Below are 17,573 nucleotides of genomic sequence, written 5' to 3' on the forward strand. Positions count from 1 at the left end.
AATCGACGTTTCTCGACCAGAGAAGCACATTTTGAGAATGTTTTCACTATTTTCAAATATAACCAATGAAACCATTATTTTTGTACTTTTTGCTTTAATTCAAGCAAATGTAACGATATTCATTCAAAAAACTGTTCAAATTCAATTTTCAATAAGAAATCGTTGTCACGGATTTTGAATCCTGAAGAAAAAAAACATGCGATTTTTTCGGTACACTTTTTAATGCATTATTTTCTGGACATCTTTATGACCGAATTCAGCTTAATTACCTATAAAATACTCATTAAAAGTGATTTCATCTCGATTGATCAATAAATAAAAATGTACCTCGATTTTTAATAACATTTTCAAAATCGACGTTTCTCGACCAGAGAAGCACATTTTGAGAATTTTTTCACTATTTTCAAAAATAATTACTGAAACCATAGTTTTTGTACTTTTTGCTTTAATTCAAGCAAATGTAACGATATTCATTCAAAAAACTGTTAAAATTCAATTTTCACTTAGAAATCGTGTTCACGGATTTTGTATCTTGAAGAAAAAAAACATGCGATTTTTTCGATACACTTTTGAATGCATTTTTTTCTGGACAAATTTTTGACCGAATTTAGCTTAAATACTTATAAAATACTCATTAAAAGTGATTTCATCTCGATTGATCAATAAATAAAAATGTACCTCGATTTTTAATAACATTTTCAAAATCGACGTTTCTCGACCAGAGAAGCACATTTTGAGAATGTTTTCACTATTTTCAAATATAACCAATGAAACCATTATTTTTGTACTTTTTGCTTTAATTCAAGCAAATGTAACGATATTCATTCAAAAAACTGTTCAAATTCAATTTTCAATAAGAAATCGTTGTCACGGATTTTGTATCCTGAAGAAAAAAAACATGCGATTTTTTCGGTACACTTTTTAATGCATTATTTTCTGGACATCTTTATGACCGAATTCAGCTTAATTACCTATAAAATACTCATTAAAAGTGATTTCATCTCGATTGATCAATAAATAAAAATGTACCTCGATTTTTAATAACATTTTCAAAATCGACGTTTCTCGACCAGAGAAGCACATTTTGAGAATTTTTTCACTATTTTCAAATATAATTACTGAAACCATAGTTTTTGTACTTTTTGCTTTAATTCAAGCAAATGTAACGATATTCATTCAAAAAACTGTTAAAATTCAGTTTTCACTTAGAAATCGTGTTCACGGATTTTGTATCTTGAAGAAAAAAAACATGCGATTTTTTCGATACACTTTTGAATGCATTTTTTTCTGGACAAATTTTTGACCGAATTTAGCTTAAATACTTATAAAATACTCATTAAAAGTGATTTCATCTCGATTGATCAATAAATAAAAATGTACCTCGATTTTTAATAACATTTTCAAAATCGACGTTTCTCGACCAGAGAAGCACATTTTGAGAATTTTTTCACTATTTTCAAATATAATTACTGAAACCATAGTTTTTGTACTTTTTGCTTTAATTCAAGCAAATGTAACGATATTCATTCAAAAAACTGTTAAAATTCAATTTTCACTTAGAAATCGTGTTCACGGATTTTGTATCTTGAAGAAAAAAAACATGCGATTTTTTCGATACACTTTTGAATGCATTTTTTTCTGGACAAATTTTTGATCGAATTTAGCTTAAATACTTATAAAATACTCATTAAAAGTGATTTCATCTCGATTGATCAATAAATAAAAATGTACCTCGATTTTTAATAACATTTTCAAAATCGACGTTTCTCGACCAGAGAAGCACATTTTGAGAATGTTTTCACTATTTTCAAATATAACCAATGAAACCATTATTTTTGTACTTTTTGCTTTAATTCAAGCAAATGTAACGATATTCATTCAAAAAACTGTTCAAATTCAATTTTCAATAAGAAATCGTTGTCACGGATTTTGTATCCTGAAGAAAAAAAACATGCGATTTTTTCGGTACACTTTTTAATGCATTATTTTCTGGACATCTTTATGACCGAATTCAGCTTAATTACCTATAAAATACTCATTAAAAGTGATTTCATCTCGATTGATCAATAAATAAAAATGTACCTCGATTTTTAATAACATTTTCAAAATCGACGTTTCTCGACCAGAGAAGCACATTTTGAGAATTTTTTCACTATTTTCAAATATAACCAATGAAACCATCACAAAGCGCCACGAAAGCTTGCTTAGTGCGTTCGGCTGTTAACCGAAAGGTTGGTGGTTCGAGCCCATCCGGGAGCGGTGTTGTGAGGTCTCAGATGAACCGAAAAAAGTCAAAGTTTTTCCACAATACCTGACGACCACTTAATTTCCGGGCATCTGTGGCGCCATGGTTAGCGCGTTCGGCTGTTAACCGAAAGGTTGGTGGTTAGAGACCACGCTGGGCCGTTAGTGTGAAGTGTTATAAGTAACGTAAAAAGTCAAAGTTTTTCCACAATACCTGACAACATTTTAAATTTTAAGCTTCTGTGTCGCAATGCTTAGTGCGTTCGGCTGTTAACCGAAAGGTTGGTGGTTCGAGCCCATCCGGGAGCGGTTAACAGCCGAACGCGCTAACCATTGCGGCACGGAAGCCCAAAAATTAAATGTTCGTCAGTTATTTTTAAAAAACTCTGAATTTTTCGTTACATCTACGACCTCACAACATCGCTCCCGGATGGGCTCGAACCACCAACCTTTCGGTTAACAGCCGACGGCGTTAACCATTGTGCAACGGAAGCCCAAAGATTAAATGTTCGTCAGGTATTGTGGAAAAGCTTTGACTTTTTACGTCACATCTGAGACTTCACAACACCGCTCCCGGATGGGCTCGAACCACAAACCTTTTGAATAACAGCTGAACGCTCTAACCATTGCGCCACGGAAGCCCAAAAATTAAATGTTCGTCAGTTATTTTTAAAAAACTCTGAATTTTACGTTACATCTAAGACCTCACAACACCGCTCCCGGATGGGCTCGAACCACCAACCTTTCGGTTAACAGCCGACGGCGTTAACCATTGCGCAACGGAAGCCCAAAAGATTAAATGTTCGTCAGGTATTGTGGAAAAACTTTGGCTTTTTACGTTACATGTGAGAGCTCACAAAACCGCTCCCGGGTGGGCTCGAACCACCAACCTTTCGGTTAACAGCTGAACGCTCTAACCATTGCGCCACGGAAGCCCAAAAATTAAATGTTCGTCAGTTATTTTTAAAAAACTCTGAATTTTACGTTACATCTAAGACCTCACAACACCGCTCCCGGATGGGCTCGAACCACCAACCTTTCGGTTAACAGCCGACGGCGTTAACCATTGCGCAACGGAAGCCCAAAGATTAAATGTTCGTCAGGTATTGTGGAAAAACTTTGACTTTTTACGTCACATCTGAGACCTCACAACACCGCTCACGGATGGGCTCGAACCACCAACCTTTCGGTTAACAGCCGAACGCGCTAACCATTGCGCCACGGAAGCCCAAAAATTAAATGGTCGTCGGGTATTGTGGAAACACTTTGGCTTTTTACGTTACATGTGAGAGCTCACAACACCGCTCCCGGGTGGGCTCGAACCACCAACCTTTCGGTTAACAGCCGAACGCGCTAACCATTGCGCCACAGAAGCCCAAAGATTAAATGTTCGTCAGGTATTTTTAAAAAACTCTGAATTTTACGTTACATCTAAGACCTCACAACACCGCTCCCGGATGGGCTCGAACCACCAACCTTTCGGTTAACAGCCGAACGCGCTTACCATTGCGCCACGGAAGCCCAAAAATTAAATGTTCGTCAGTTATTTTTAAAAAACTCTGAATTTTACGTTACATCTAAGACCTCACAACACCGCTCCCGGATGGGCTCGAACCACCAACCTTTCGGTTAACAGCCGACGGCGTTAACCATTGCGCAACGGAAGCCCAAAGATTAAATGTTCGTCAGGTATTGTGGAAAAACTTTGGATTTTTACGTTACATGTGAGATTTCACAACACCGCTCCCGGGTGGGCTCGAACCACCAACCTTTCGGTTAACAGCCGAACGCGCTAACCATTGCGCCACAGAAGCCCAAAGATTAAATGTTCGTCAGGTATTTTTAAAAAACTCTGAATTTTACGTTACATCTAAGACCTCACAACACCGCTCCCGGATGGGCTCGAACCACCAACCTTTCGGTTAACAGCCGACGGCGTTAACCATTGCGCAACGGAAGCCCAAAGATTAAATGTTCGTCAGGTATTGTGGAAAAACTTTGGATTTTTACGTTACATGTGAGATTTCACAACACCGCTCCCGGGTGGGCTCGAACCACCAACCTTTCGGTTAACAGCCGAACGCGCTAATCATTGCGCCACGGAAGCCCAAAAAGTAAATGGTCGTCGGGTATTGTGGAAACACTTTGGCTTTTTACGTTACATGTGAGAGCTCACAACACCGCTCCCGGGTGGGCTCGAACCACCAACCTTTCGGTTAACAGCCGAACGCGCTAACCATTGCGCCACAGAAGCCCAAAGATTAAATGTTCGTCAGGTATTTTTAAAAAACTCTGAATTTTACGTTACATCTAAGACCTCACAACACCGCTCCCGGATGGGCTCGAACCACCAACCTTTCGGTTAACAGCCGAACGCGCTTACCATTGCGCCACGGAAGCCCAAAAATTAAATGTTCGTCAGTTATTTTTAAAAAACTCTGAATTTTACGTTACATCTAAGACCTCACAACACCGCTCCCGGATGGGCTCGAACCACCAACCTTTCGGTTAACAGCCGACGGCGTTAACCATTGCGCAACGGAAGCCCAAAGATTAAATGTTCGTCAGGTATTGTGGAAAAACTTTGGATTTTTACGTTACATGTGAGATTTCACAACACCGCTCCCGGGTGGGCTCGAACCACCAACCTTTCGGTTAACAGCCGAACGCGCTAACCATTGCGCCACAGAAGCCCAAAGATTAAATGTTCGTCAGGTATTTTTAAAAAACTCTGAATTTTACGTTACATCTAAGACCTCACAACACCGCTCCCGGATGGGCTCGAACCACCAACCTTTCGGTTAACAGCCGACGGCGTTAACCATTGCGCAACGGAAGCCCAAAGATTAAATGTTCGTCAGGTATTGTGGAAAAACTTTGGATTTTTACGTTACATGTGAGATTTCACAACACCGCTCCCGGGTGGGCTCGAACCACCAACCTTTCGGTTAACAGCCGAACGCGCTAACCATTGCGCCACGGAAGCCCAAAAATTAAATGGTCGTCGGGTATTGTGGAAACACTTTGGCTTTTTACGTTACATGTCAGAGCTCACAACACCGCTCCCGGGTGGGGTCGAACCACCAACCTTTCGGTTAACAGCCGAACGCGCTAACCATTGCGCCACGGAAGCCCAAAAATTAAATGGTCGTCGGGTTTTGTGGAAACACTTTGGCTTTTTACGTTACATGTGAGAGCTCACAACACCGCTCCCGGGTGGGCTCGAACCACCAACCTTTCGGTTAACAGCCGAACGCGCTAACCATTGCGCCACGGAAGCCCAAAAATTAAATGTTCGTCAGTTATTTTTAAAAAACTCTGAATTTTACGTTACATCTAAGACCTCACAACACCGCTCCCGGATGGGCTCGAACCACCAACCTTTCGGTTAACAGCCGACGGCGTTAACCATTGCGCAACGGAAGCCCAAAGATTAAATGTTCGTCAGGTATTGTGGAAAAACTTTGACTTTTTACGTCACATCTGAGACCTCACAACACCGCTCCCGGATGGGCTCGAACCACCAACCTTTCGGTTAACAGCCGAACGCGCTAACCATTGCGCCACGGAAGCTCAAAAATTAAATGGTCGTCAGGTATTGTGGAAAAACTTTGACTTTTTACGTCACATCTGAGACCTCACAACACCGCTCCCGGATGGTCTCGAACCACCAACCTTTCAGTTAACAGCCGAACGCGCTAACCATTGCGCCACGGAAGCCCAAAGATTAAATGTTCGTCAGGTATTTTTAAAAAACTCTGAATTTTACGTTACATCTAAGACCTCACAACACCGCTCCCGGATGGGCTCGAACCACCAACCTTTCGGTTAACAGCCGACGGCGTTAACCATTGCGCAACGGAAGCCCAAAGATTAAATGTTCGTCAGGTATTGTGGAAAAACTTTGGATTTTTACGTTACCTGTGAGATTTCACAACTCCGCTCCCGGGTGGGCTCGAACCACCAACCTATTAGTTAACAGCCGAACGCGCTAACCATTGAGCCACGGAAGCCCAAAAATTAAATGGTCGTCAGGTATTGTGGAAAAACTTTGGCTTTTTACGTTACATTTGAGACTTCACAACACTGCTCCCGGGTGGGCTCGAACCACCAACCTTAAGCTTAACATCCGAACACGCTAACCATGGAGCCAAGGAAGCCCAAAAATTAAATGTTCGTCAGTTATTTTTAAAAAACTCTGAATTTTACGTTACATCTAAGACCTCACAACACGGTCCCGGGTGGGCTCGAACCACCAACCTTTCGGTTAACAGCCGAACGCGCTAACCATTGCGCCACGGAAGCTCAAAAATTAAATGGTCGTCAGGTATTGTGGAAAAACTTTGGCATTTGACATTACGTTTGAGATCTCACAACACCGCTCCCGGGTGGGCTCGAACTACCAACCTTTCGGTTAACAGCCGAACGCGCTAACCATTGCGCCACGGAAGCTCAAAAATTAAACGGTCGTCAGGTATTGTGGAAAAACTTTGGCTTTTTACGTTACATTTGAGACTTCACAACACGGCAGCCGGGTGGGGTCGAACCACCAACCTTTTGGTTAACATCCGACGGCGTTAACCATTGCGCAACGGAAGCCCAAAAGATTAAATGTTCGTCAGGTATTGTGGAAAAACTTTGGCTTTTTAAGTTACATGTGAGAGCTCACAACACCGCTCCCGGGTGGGCTCGAACCACCAACCTTTCGGTTAACAGCCGAACGCGCTAACCATTGCGCCACAGAAGCCCAAAGATTAAATGTTCGTCAGGTATTTTTAAAAAACTCTGAATTTTACGTTACATTTAAGACCTCACAACACCGCTCCTGGATGGGCTCGAACCACCAACCTTTCGGTTAACAGCCGACGGCGTTAACCATTGCGCAACGGAAGCCCAAAGATTAAATGTTCGTCAGATATTGTGGAAAAACTTTGGATTTTTACGTTACATGTGAGATTTCACAACACCGCTCCCGGGTGGGCTCGAACCACCAACCTTTCGGTTAACAGCCGAACGCGCTAACCATTGCGCCACGGAAGCCCAAAAATTAAATGGTCGTCGGGTATTGTGGAAACACTTTGGCTTTTTACGTTACATGTCAGAGCTCACAACACCGCTCCCGGGTGGGGTCGAACCACCAACCTTTCGGTTAACAGCCGAACGCGCTAACCATTGCGCCACGGAAGCCCAAAAATTAAATGGTCGTCGGGTTTTGTGGAAACACTTTGGCTTTTTACGTTACATGTGAGAGCTCACAACACCGCTCCCGGGTGGGCTCGAACCACCAACCTTTCGGTTAACAGCCGAACGCGCTAACCATTGCGCCACGGAAGCCCAAAAATTAAATGTTCGTCAGTTATTTTTAAAAAACTCTGAATTTTACGTTACATCTAAGACCTCACAACACCGCTCCCGGATGGGCTCGAACCACCAACCTTTCGGTTAACAGCCGACGGCGTTAACCATTGCGCAACGGAAGCCCAAAGATTAAATGTTCGTCAGGTATTGTGGAAAAACTTTGACTTTTTACGTCACATCTGAGACCTCACAACACCGCTCCCGGATGGGCTCGAACCACCAACCTTTCGGTTAACAGCCGAACGCGCTAACCATTGCGCCACGGAAGCTCAAAAATTAAATGGTCGTCAGGTATTGTGGAAAAACTTTGACTTTTTACGTCACATCTGAGACCTCACAACACCGCTCCCGGATGGTCTCGAACCACCAACCTTTCAGTTAACAGCCGAACGCGCTAACCATTGCGCCACGGAAGCCCAAAGATTAAATGTTCGTCAGGTATTTTTAAAAAACTCTGAATTTTACGTTACATCTAAGACCTCACAACACCGCTCCCGGATGGGCTCGAACCACCAACCTTTCGGTTAACAGCCGACGGCGTTAACCATTGCGCAACGGAAGCCCAAAGATTAAATGTTCGTCAGGTATTGTGGAAAAACTTTGGATTTTTACGTTACCTGTGAGATTTCACAACTCCGCTCCCGGGTGGGCTCGAACCACCAACCTATTAGTTAACAGCCGAACGCGCTAACCATTGAGCCACGGAAGCCCAAAAATTAAATGGTCGTCAGGTATTGTGGAAAAACTTTGGCTTTTTACGTTACATTTGAGACTTCACAACACTGCTCCCGGGTGGGCTCGAACCACCAACCTTAAGCTTAACATCCGAACACGCTAACCATGGAGCCAAGGAAGCCCAAAAATTAAATGTTCGTCAGTTATTTTTAAAAAACTCTGAATTTTACGTTACATCTAAGACCTCACAACACGGTCCCGGGTGGGCTCGAACCACCAACCTTTCGGTTAACAGCCGAACGCGCTAACCATTGCGCCACGGAAGCTCAAAAATTAAATGGTCGTCAGGTATTGTGGAAAAACTTTGGCATTTGACATTACGTTTGAGATCTCACAACACCGCTCCCGGGTGGGCTCGAACTACCAACCTTTCGGTTAACAGCCGAACGCGCTAACCATTGCGCCACGGAAGCTCAAAAATTAAACGGTCGTCAGGTATTGTGGAAAAACTTTGGCTTTTTACGTTACATTTGAGACTTCACAACACGGCAGCCGGGTGGGGTCGAACCACCAACCTTTTGGTTAACATCCGACGGCGTTAACCATTGCGCAACGGAAGCCCAAAAGATTAAATGTTCGTCAGGTATTGTGGAAAAACTTTGGCTTTTTAAGTTACATGTGAGAGCTCACAACACCGCTCCCGGGTGAGCTCGAACCACCAACCTTTCGGTTAACAGCTGAACGCTCTAACCAATGCGCCACGGAAGCCCAAAAATTAAATGTTCGTCAGTTATTTTTAAAAAACTCTGAATTTTACGTTACATCTAAGACCTCACAACACCGCTCCCGGATGGGCTCGAACCACCAACCTTTCGGTTAACAGCCGACGGCGTTAACCATTGCGCAACGGAAGCCCAAAGATTAAATGTTCGTCAGGTATTGTGGAAAAACTTTGACTTTTTACGTCACATCTGAGACCTCACAACACCGCTCACGGATGGGCTCGAACCACCAACCTTTCGGTTAACAGCCGAACGCGCTAACCATTGCGCCACGGAAGCCCAAAAATTAAATGGTCGTCGGGTATTGTGGAAACACTTTGGCTTTTTACGTTACATGTGAGAGCTCACAACACCGCTCCCGGGTGGGGTCGAACCACCAACCTTTCGGTTAACAGCCGATCGCGCTAACCATTGCGCCACGGAAGCCCAAAAATTAAATGGTCGTCGGGTATTGTGGAAACACTTTGGCTTTTTACGTTACATGTGAGAGCTCACAACACCGCTCCCGGGTGGGCTCGAACCACCAACCTTTCGGTTAACAGCCGAACGCGCTAACCATTGCGCCACAGAAGCCCAAAGATTAAATGTTCGTCAGGTATTTTTAAAAAACTCTGAATTTTACGTTACATCTAAGACCTCACAACACCGCTCCCGGATGGGCTCGAACCACCAACCTTTCGGTTAACAGCCGAACGCGCTAACCATTGCGCCACGGAAGCTCAAAAATTAAATGGTCGTCAGGTATTGTGGAAAAACTTTGGCATTTGACATTACGTTTGAGATCTCACAACACCGCTCCCGGGTGGGCTCGAACCACCAACCTTTCGGTTAACAGCCGAACGCGCTAACCATTGCGCCACGGAAGCTCAAAAATTAAACGGTCGTCAGGTATTGTGGAAAAACTTTGGCTTTTTTCGTTACATTTGAGACTTCACAACACGGCAGCCGGGTGGGGTCGAACCACCAACCTTTTGGTTAACATCCGACGGCGTTAACCATTGCGCAACGGAAGCCCAAAAGATTAAATGTTCGTCAGGTATTGTGGAAAAACTTTGGCTTTTTAAGTTACATGTGAGAGCTCACAACACCGCTCCCGGGTGGGCTCGAACCACCAACCTTTCGGTTAACAGCTGAACGCTCTAACCAATGCGCCACGGAAGCCCAAAAATTAAATGTTCGTCAGTTATTTTTAAAAAACTCTAAATTTTACGTTACATCTAAGACCTCACAACACCGCTCCCGGATGGGCTCGAACCACCAACCTTTCGGTTAACAGCCGAACGCGCTAACCATTGCGCCACGGAAGCCCAAAAATTAAATGGTCGTCGGGTATTGTGGAAACACTTTGGCTTTTTACGTTACATGTGAGAGCTCACAACACCGCTCCCGGGTGGGCTCGAACCACCAACCTTTCGGTTAACAGCCGAATGCGCTAACCATTGCGCCACAGAAGCCCAAAGATTAAATGTTCGTCAGGTATTTTTAAAAAACTCTGAATTTTACGTTACATCTAAGACCTCACAACACCGCTCCCGGATGGGCTCGAACCACCAACCTTTCGGTTAACAGCCGAACGCGCTAACCATTGCGCCACGGAAGCCCAAAAATTAAATGTTCGTCACTTATTTTTAAAAAACTCTGAATTTTACGTTACATCTAAGACCTCACAACACCGCTCCCGGATGGGCTCGAACCACCAACCTTTCGGTTAACAGCCGACGGCGTTAACCATTGCGCAACGGAAGCCCAAAGATTAAAGTTCGTCAGGTATTGTGGAAAAACTTTGGATTTTTACGTTACATGTGAGATTTCACAACACCGCTCCCGGGTGGGCTCGAACCACCAACCTTTCGGTTAACAGCCGAACGCGCTAACCATTGCGCCACGGAAGCCCAAAAAATAAATGGTCGTCGGGTATTGTGGAAACACTTTTGCTTTTTACGTTACATGTCAGAGCTCACAACACCGCTCCCGGGTGGGGTCGAACCACCAACCTTTCGGTTAACAGCCGAACGCGCTAACCATTGCGCCACGGAAGCCCAAAAATTAAATGGTCGTCGGGTATTGTGGAAACACTTTGGCTTTTTACGTTACATGTGAGAGCTCACAACACCGCTCCCGGGTGGGCTCGAACCACCAACCTTTCGGTTAACAGCCGAACGCGCTAACCATTGCGCCACAGAAGCCCAAAGATTAAATGTTCGTCAGGTATTTTTAAAAAACTCTGAATTTTACGTTACATCTAAGACCTCACAACACCGCTCCCGGATGGGCTCGAACCACCAACCTTTCGGTTAACAGCCGAACGCGCTAACCATTGCGCCACGGAAGCCCAAAAATTAAATGTTCGTCAGTTATTTTTAAAAAACTCTGAATTTTACGTTACATCTAAGACCTCACAACACCGCTCCCGGATGGGCTCGAACCACCAACCTTTCGGTTAACAGCCGACGGCGTTAACCATTGCGCAACGGAAGCCCAAATATTAAATGTTCGTCAGGTATTGTGGAAAAACTTTGACTTTTTACGTCACATCTGAGACCTCACAACACCGCTCCCGGATGGGCTCGAACCACCAACCTTTCGGTTAACATCCGAACGCGCTAACCATTGCGCCACGGAAGCTCAAAAATTAAATGGTCGTCAGGTATTGTGGAAAAACTTTGACTTTTTACGTCACATCTGAGACCTCACAACACCGCTCCCGGATGGTCTCGAACCACCAACCTTTCAGTTAACAGCCGAACGCGCTAACCATTGCGCCACGGAAGCCCAAAGATTAAATGTTCGTCAGGTATTTTTAAAAAACTCTGAATTTTACGTTACATCTACGACCTCACAACACCGCTCCCGGATGGGCTCGAACCACCAACCTTTCGGTTAACAGCCGACGGCGTTAACCATTGCGCAACGGAAGCCCAAAGATTAAATGTTCGTCAGGTATTGTGGAAAAACTTTGGATTTTTACGTTACCTGTGAGATTTCACAACTCCGCTCCCGGGTGGGCTCGAACCACCAACCTATTAGTTAACAGCCGAACGCGCTAACCATTGAGCCACGGAAGCCCAAAAATTAATTGGTCGTCAGGTATTGTGGAGAAACTTTGGCTTTCTACGTTACATTTGAGACTTCACAACACTGCTCCCGGGTGGGCTCGAACCACCAACCTTAAGCTTAACATCCGAACACGCTAACCATGGAGCCAAGGAAGCCCAAAAATTAAATGTTCGTCAGTTATTTTTAAAAAACTCTGAATTTTACGTTACATCTAAGACCTCACAACACGGTCCCGGGTGGGCTCGAACCACCAACCTTTCGGTTAACAGCCGAACGCGCTAACCATTGCGCCACGGAAGCTCAAAAATTAAATGGTCGTCAGGTATTGTGGAAAAACTTTGGCATTTGACATTACGTTTGAGATCTCACAACACCGCTCCCGGGTGGGCTCGAACCACCAACCTTTCGGTTAACAGCCGAACGCGCTAACCATTGCGCCACGGAAGCTCAAAAATTAAACGGTCGTCAGGTATTGTGGAAAAACTTTGGCTTTTTACGTTACATTTGAGACTTCACAACACGGCAGCCGGGTGGGCTCGAACCACCAACCTTTTGGTTAACATCCGAACGCGCTAACCTTCGAGCCAAGGAAGCTCAGAAATGAAATGGTCGTCAGGTATTGTGGAAAAACTCTGACTTTTTACGTCACATCAGAGACTTCAAAACACCGCTCCCGGATGGGCTCGAACCACAAACCTTTTGAATAACAGCTGAACGCGCTAACCATTGCGCCACGGAAGCCCAAAAATTAAATGTTCGTCAGATATTTTTAAAAAACTCTGAATTTTACGTTACATCTAAGACCTCACAACACCGCTCCCGGATGGGCTCGAACCACCAACCTTTCGGTTAACAGCCGACGGCGTTAACCATTGCGCAACGGAAGTCCAAAGATTAAATGTTCGTCAGGTATTGTGGAAAAACTTTGGATTTTTACGTTACCTGTGAGATTTCACAACTCCGCTCCCGGGTGGGCTCGAACCACCAACCTATTAGTTAACAGCCGAACGCGCTAACCATTGAGCCACGGAAGCCCAAAAATTAAATGGTCGTCAGGTATTGTGGAAAAACTTTGGCTTTTTACGTTACATTTGAGACTTCACAACACTGCTCCCGGGTGGGCTCGAACCACCAACCTTAAGCTTAACATCCGAACACGCTAACCATGGAGCCAAGGAAGCTCAGAAATGAAATGGTCGTCAGGTATTGTGGAAAAACTTTGACTTTTTACGTCACATCTGAGACTTCACAACACCGCTCCCGGATGGGCTCGAACCACCAACCTTTCGGTTAGCAGCCGAACGGGCTAACCATTGCGCCACGGAAGCCCAAAAATTAAATGTTCGTCAGTTATTTTTAAAAAACTCTGAATTTTACGTTACATCAAAACCTCACAACACCGCTCCCGGATGGGCTCGAACCACCAACCTTTCGGTTAACAGCCGACGGCGTTAACCATTGCGCAACGGAAGCCCAAAGATTAAATGTTCGTCAGGTATTGTGGAAAAACTTTGGATTTTTACGTTACCTGTGAGATTTCACAACTCCGCTCCCGGGTTGGCTCGAACCACCAACCTATTAGTTAACAGCCGAACGCGCTAACCATTGAGCCACGGAAGCCCAAAAATTAAATGATCGTCAGGTATTGTGGAAAAACTTTGGCTTTTTACGTTACATTTGAGACTTCACAACACTGCTCCCGGGTGGGCTCGAACCACCAACCTTAAGCTTAACATCCGAACACGCTAACCATGGAGCCAAGGAAGCTCAGAAATGAAATGGTCGTCAGGTATTGTGGAAAAACTCTGACTTTTTACGTCACATTCGAGACTTCAAAACACCGCTCCCGGATGGGCTCGAACCACAAACCTTTTGAATAACAGCTGAACGCGCTAACCATTGCGCCACGGAAGCCCAAAAATTAAATGTTCGTCAGATATTTTTAAAAAACTCTGAATTTTACGTTACATCTAAGACCTCACAACACCGCTCCCGGATGGGCTCGAACCACCAACCTTTCGGTTAACAGCCGACGGCGTTAACCATTGCGCAACGGAAGTCCAAAGATTAAATGTTCGTCAGGTATTGTGGAAAAACTTTGGATTTTTACGTTACCTGTGAGATTTCACAACTCCGCTCCCGGGTGGGCTCGAACCACCAACCTATTAGTTAACAGCCGAACGCGCTAACCATTGAGCCACGGAAGCCCAAAAATTAAATGGTCGTCAGGTATTGTGGAAAAACTTTGGCTTTTTACGTTACATTTGAGACTTCACAACACTGCTCCCGGGTGGGCTCGAACCACCAACCTTAAGCTTAACATCCGAACACGCTAATTATGGAGCCAAGGAAGCTCAGAAATGAAATGGTCGTCAGGTATTGTGGAAAAACTTTGACTTTTTACGTCACATCTGAGACTTCACAACACCGCTCCCGGATGGGCTCGAACCACCAACCTTTCGGTTAGCAGCCGAACGCGCTAACCATTGCGCCACGGAAGCCCAAAAATTAAATGTTCGTCAGTTATTTTTAAAAAACTCTGAATTTTACGTTACATCAAAACCTCACAACACCGCTCCCGGATGGGCTCGAACCACCAACCTTTCGGTTAACAGCCGACGGCGTTAACCATTGCGCAACGGAAGCCCAAAGATTAAATGTTCGTCAGGTATTGTGGAAAAACTTTGGATTTTTACGTTACCTGTGAGATTTCACAACTCCGCTCCCGGGTTGGCTCGAACCACCAACCTATTAGTTAACAGCCGAACGCGCTAACCATTGAGCCACGGAAGCCCAAAAATTAAATGATCGTCAGGTATTGTGGAAAAACTTTGGCTTTTTACGTTACATTTGAGACTTCACAACACTGCTCCCGGGTGGGCTCGAACCACCAACCTTAAGCTTAACATCCGAACACGCTAACCATGGAGCCAAGGAAGCTCAGAAATGAAATGGTCGTCAGGTATTGTGGAAAAACTTTGATTTTACGTCACATCTGAGACCTCACAACACCGCTCACGGATGGGCTCGAACCACCAACCTTTCGGTTAACAGCCGAACGCGCTAACCATTGCGCCACGGAAGCCCAAAAATTAAATGTTCGTCAGTTATTTTTAAAAAACTCTGAATTTTACGTTACATCTAAGACCTCACAACACCGCTCCCAGATGGGCTCGAACCACCAACCTTTCGGTTAACAGCCGACGGCGTTAACCATTGCGCAACGGAAGCCCAAGGATTAAATGTTCGTCAGGTATTGTGGAAAAACTTTGGATATTTACGTTACATGTGAGATTTCACAACACCGCTCCCGGGTGGGCTCGAACCACCAACCTTTCGGTTAACAGCCGAACGCGCTAACCATTGCGCCAGGGAAGCTCAAAAATTAAATGGTCGTCAGGTATTGTGGAAAAACTTTGGCATTTGACATTACGTTTGAGATCTCACAACACCGCTCCCGGGTGGGCTCGAACCACCAACCTTTCGGTTAACAGCCGAACGCGCTAACCATTGCGCCACGGAAGCCCAAAAATTAAACGGTCGTCAGGTATTGTGGAAAAACTTTGGCTTTTTACGTTACATTTGGGACTTCACAACACGGCAGCCGGGTGGGCTCGAACCACCAACCTTTTGGTTAACATCCGAACGCGCTAACCTTCGAGCCAAGGAAGCTCAGAAATGAAATGGTCGTCAGGTATTGTGGAAAAACTCTGACTTTTTACGTCACATCAGAGACTTCAAAACACCGCTCCCGGATGGGCTCGAACCACAAACCTTTTGAATAAGAGCTGAACGCGCTAACCATTGCGCCACGGAAGCCCAAAAATTAAATGTTCGTCAGATATTTTTAAAAAACTCTGAATTTTACGTTACATCTAAGACCTCACAACACCGCTCCCGGATGGGCTCGAACCACCAACCTTTCGGTTAACAGCCGACGGCGTTAACCATTGCGCAACGGAAGCCCTAAGATTAAATGTTCGTCAGGTATTGTGGCAAAACTTTGGATTTTTACGTTACCTGTGAGATTTCACAACTCCGCTCCCGGGTTGGCTCGAACCACCAACCTATTAGTTAACAGCCGAACGCGCTAACCATTGAGCCACGGAAGCCCAAAAATTAAATGGTCGTCAGGTATTGTGGAAAAACTTTGGCTTTTTACGTTACATTTGAGACTTCACAACACTGCTCCCGGGTGGGCTCGAACCACCAACCTTAAGCTTAACATCCGAACACGCTAACCATGGAGCCAAGGAAGCTCAGAAATGAAATGGTCGTCAGGTATTGTGGAAAAACTTTGATTTTACGTCACATCTGAGACCTCACAACACCGCTCACGGATGGGCTCGAACCACCAACCTTTCGGTTAACAGCCGAACGCGCTAACCATTGCGCCACGGAAGCCCAAAAATTAAATGTTCGTCAGTTATTTTTAAAAAACTCTGAATTTTACGTTACATCTAAGACCTCACAACACCGCTCCCAGATGGGCTCGAACCACCAACCTTTCGGTTAACAGCCGACGGCGTTAACCATTGCGCAACGGAAGCCCAAAGATTAAATGTTCGTCAGGTATTGTGGAAAAACTTTGGATTTTTACGTTACATGTGAAAATTCACAACACCGCTCCCGGGTGGGCTCGAACCACCAACCTTTCGTTTAACAGCCGAACGCGCTAACCATTGCGCCACGGAAGCTCAAAAATTAAATGGTCGTCAGGTATTGTGGAAAAACTTTGGCATTTGACATTACGTTTGAGATCTCACAACACCGCTCCCGGGTGGGCTCGAACCACCAACCTTACGGTTAACAGCCGAACGCGCTAACCATTGCGCCACGGAAGCTCAAAAATTAAACGGTCGTCAGGTATTGTGGAAAAACTTTGGCTTTTTACGTTACATTTGAGACTTCACAACACGGCAGCCGGGTGGGCTCGAACCACCAACCTTTTGGTTAACATCCGAACGCGCTAACCTTCGAGCCAAGGAAGCTCAGAAATGAAATGGTCGTCAGGTATTGTGGAAAAACTCTGACTTTTTACGTCACATCAGAGACTTCAAAACACCGCTTCCGGATGGGCTCGAACCACAAACCTTTTGAATAACAGCTGAACGCGCTAACCATTTCGCCACGGAAGCCCAAAAATTAAATGTTCGTCAGATATTTTTAAAAAACTCTGAATTTTACGTTACATCTAAGACCTCACAACACCGCTCTCGGATGGGCTCGAACCACCAACCTTTCGGTTAACAGCCGACGGCGTTAACCATTGCGCAACGGAAGCCCAAAGATTAAATGTTCGTCAGGTATTGTGGAAAAACTTTGTATTTTTACGTTACCTGTGAGATTTCACAACTCCGCTCCCGGGTGGGCTCGAACCACCAACCTATTAGTTAACAGCCGAACGCGCTAACCATTGAGCCACGGAAGCCCAAAAATTAAATGGTCGTCAGGTAT

General features: G+C 44.7%; 10 non-coding genes across 10 annotated transcripts; all 10 read right to left on the reverse strand.

Moving 5' to 3' along the window:
• Positions 1-5,157: 5,157 nt before the first annotated feature.
• On the reverse strand, positions 5,158-5,230 carry TRNAN-GUU (transfer RNA asparagine (anticodon GUU)). The gene has a single exon. It is a non-coding gene; the product is annotated as a tRNA-Asn (tRNA).
• A 221-nt stretch (positions 5,231-5,451) lies between these two features.
• On the reverse strand, positions 5,452-5,524 carry TRNAN-GUU (transfer RNA asparagine (anticodon GUU)). Its single transcript has one exon. It is a non-coding gene; the product is annotated as a tRNA-Asn (tRNA).
• A 1,687-nt stretch (positions 5,525-7,211) lies between these two features.
• On the reverse strand, positions 7,212-7,284 carry TRNAN-GUU (transfer RNA asparagine (anticodon GUU)). Its single transcript has one exon. It is a non-coding gene; the product is annotated as a tRNA-Asn (tRNA).
• A 221-nt stretch (positions 7,285-7,505) lies between these two features.
• TRNAN-GUU (transfer RNA asparagine (anticodon GUU)) lies at positions 7,506-7,578 on the reverse strand. Its single transcript has one exon. It is a non-coding gene; the product is annotated as a tRNA-Asn (tRNA).
• A 2,274-nt stretch (positions 7,579-9,852) lies between these two features.
• Positions 9,853-9,925, reverse strand: TRNAN-GUU (transfer RNA asparagine (anticodon GUU)). The gene has a single exon. It is a non-coding gene; the product is annotated as a tRNA-Asn (tRNA).
• Positions 9,926-10,878: 953 nt separating this feature from the next.
• TRNAN-GUU (transfer RNA asparagine (anticodon GUU)) lies at positions 10,879-10,951 on the reverse strand. The gene has a single exon. It is a non-coding gene; the product is annotated as a tRNA-Asn (tRNA).
• A 1,539-nt stretch (positions 10,952-12,490) lies between these two features.
• TRNAN-GUU (transfer RNA asparagine (anticodon GUU)) lies at positions 12,491-12,563 on the reverse strand. Its single transcript has one exon. It is a non-coding gene; the product is annotated as a tRNA-Asn (tRNA).
• An 808-nt stretch (positions 12,564-13,371) lies between these two features.
• Positions 13,372-13,444, reverse strand: TRNAS-GCU (transfer RNA serine (anticodon GCU)). The gene has a single exon. It is a non-coding gene; the product is annotated as a tRNA-Ser (tRNA).
• Positions 13,445-14,544: 1,100 nt separating this feature from the next.
• TRNAS-GCU (transfer RNA serine (anticodon GCU)) lies at positions 14,545-14,617 on the reverse strand. The gene has a single exon. It is a non-coding gene; the product is annotated as a tRNA-Ser (tRNA).
• A 951-nt stretch (positions 14,618-15,568) lies between these two features.
• Positions 15,569-15,641, reverse strand: TRNAN-GUU (transfer RNA asparagine (anticodon GUU)). Its single transcript has one exon. It is a non-coding gene; the product is annotated as a tRNA-Asn (tRNA).
• Positions 15,642-17,573: the final 1,932 nt, after the last annotated feature.

Source organism: Phalangium opilio, unplaced genomic scaffold (assembly GCF_054372755.1).
Source record: "Phalangium opilio isolate 3A_F unplaced genomic scaffold, DU_Popi_V2 ptg000352l_1, whole genome shotgun sequence".
Lineage (NCBI taxonomy): Eukaryota > Metazoa > Arthropoda > Arachnida > Opiliones > Phalangiidae > Phalangium > Phalangium opilio.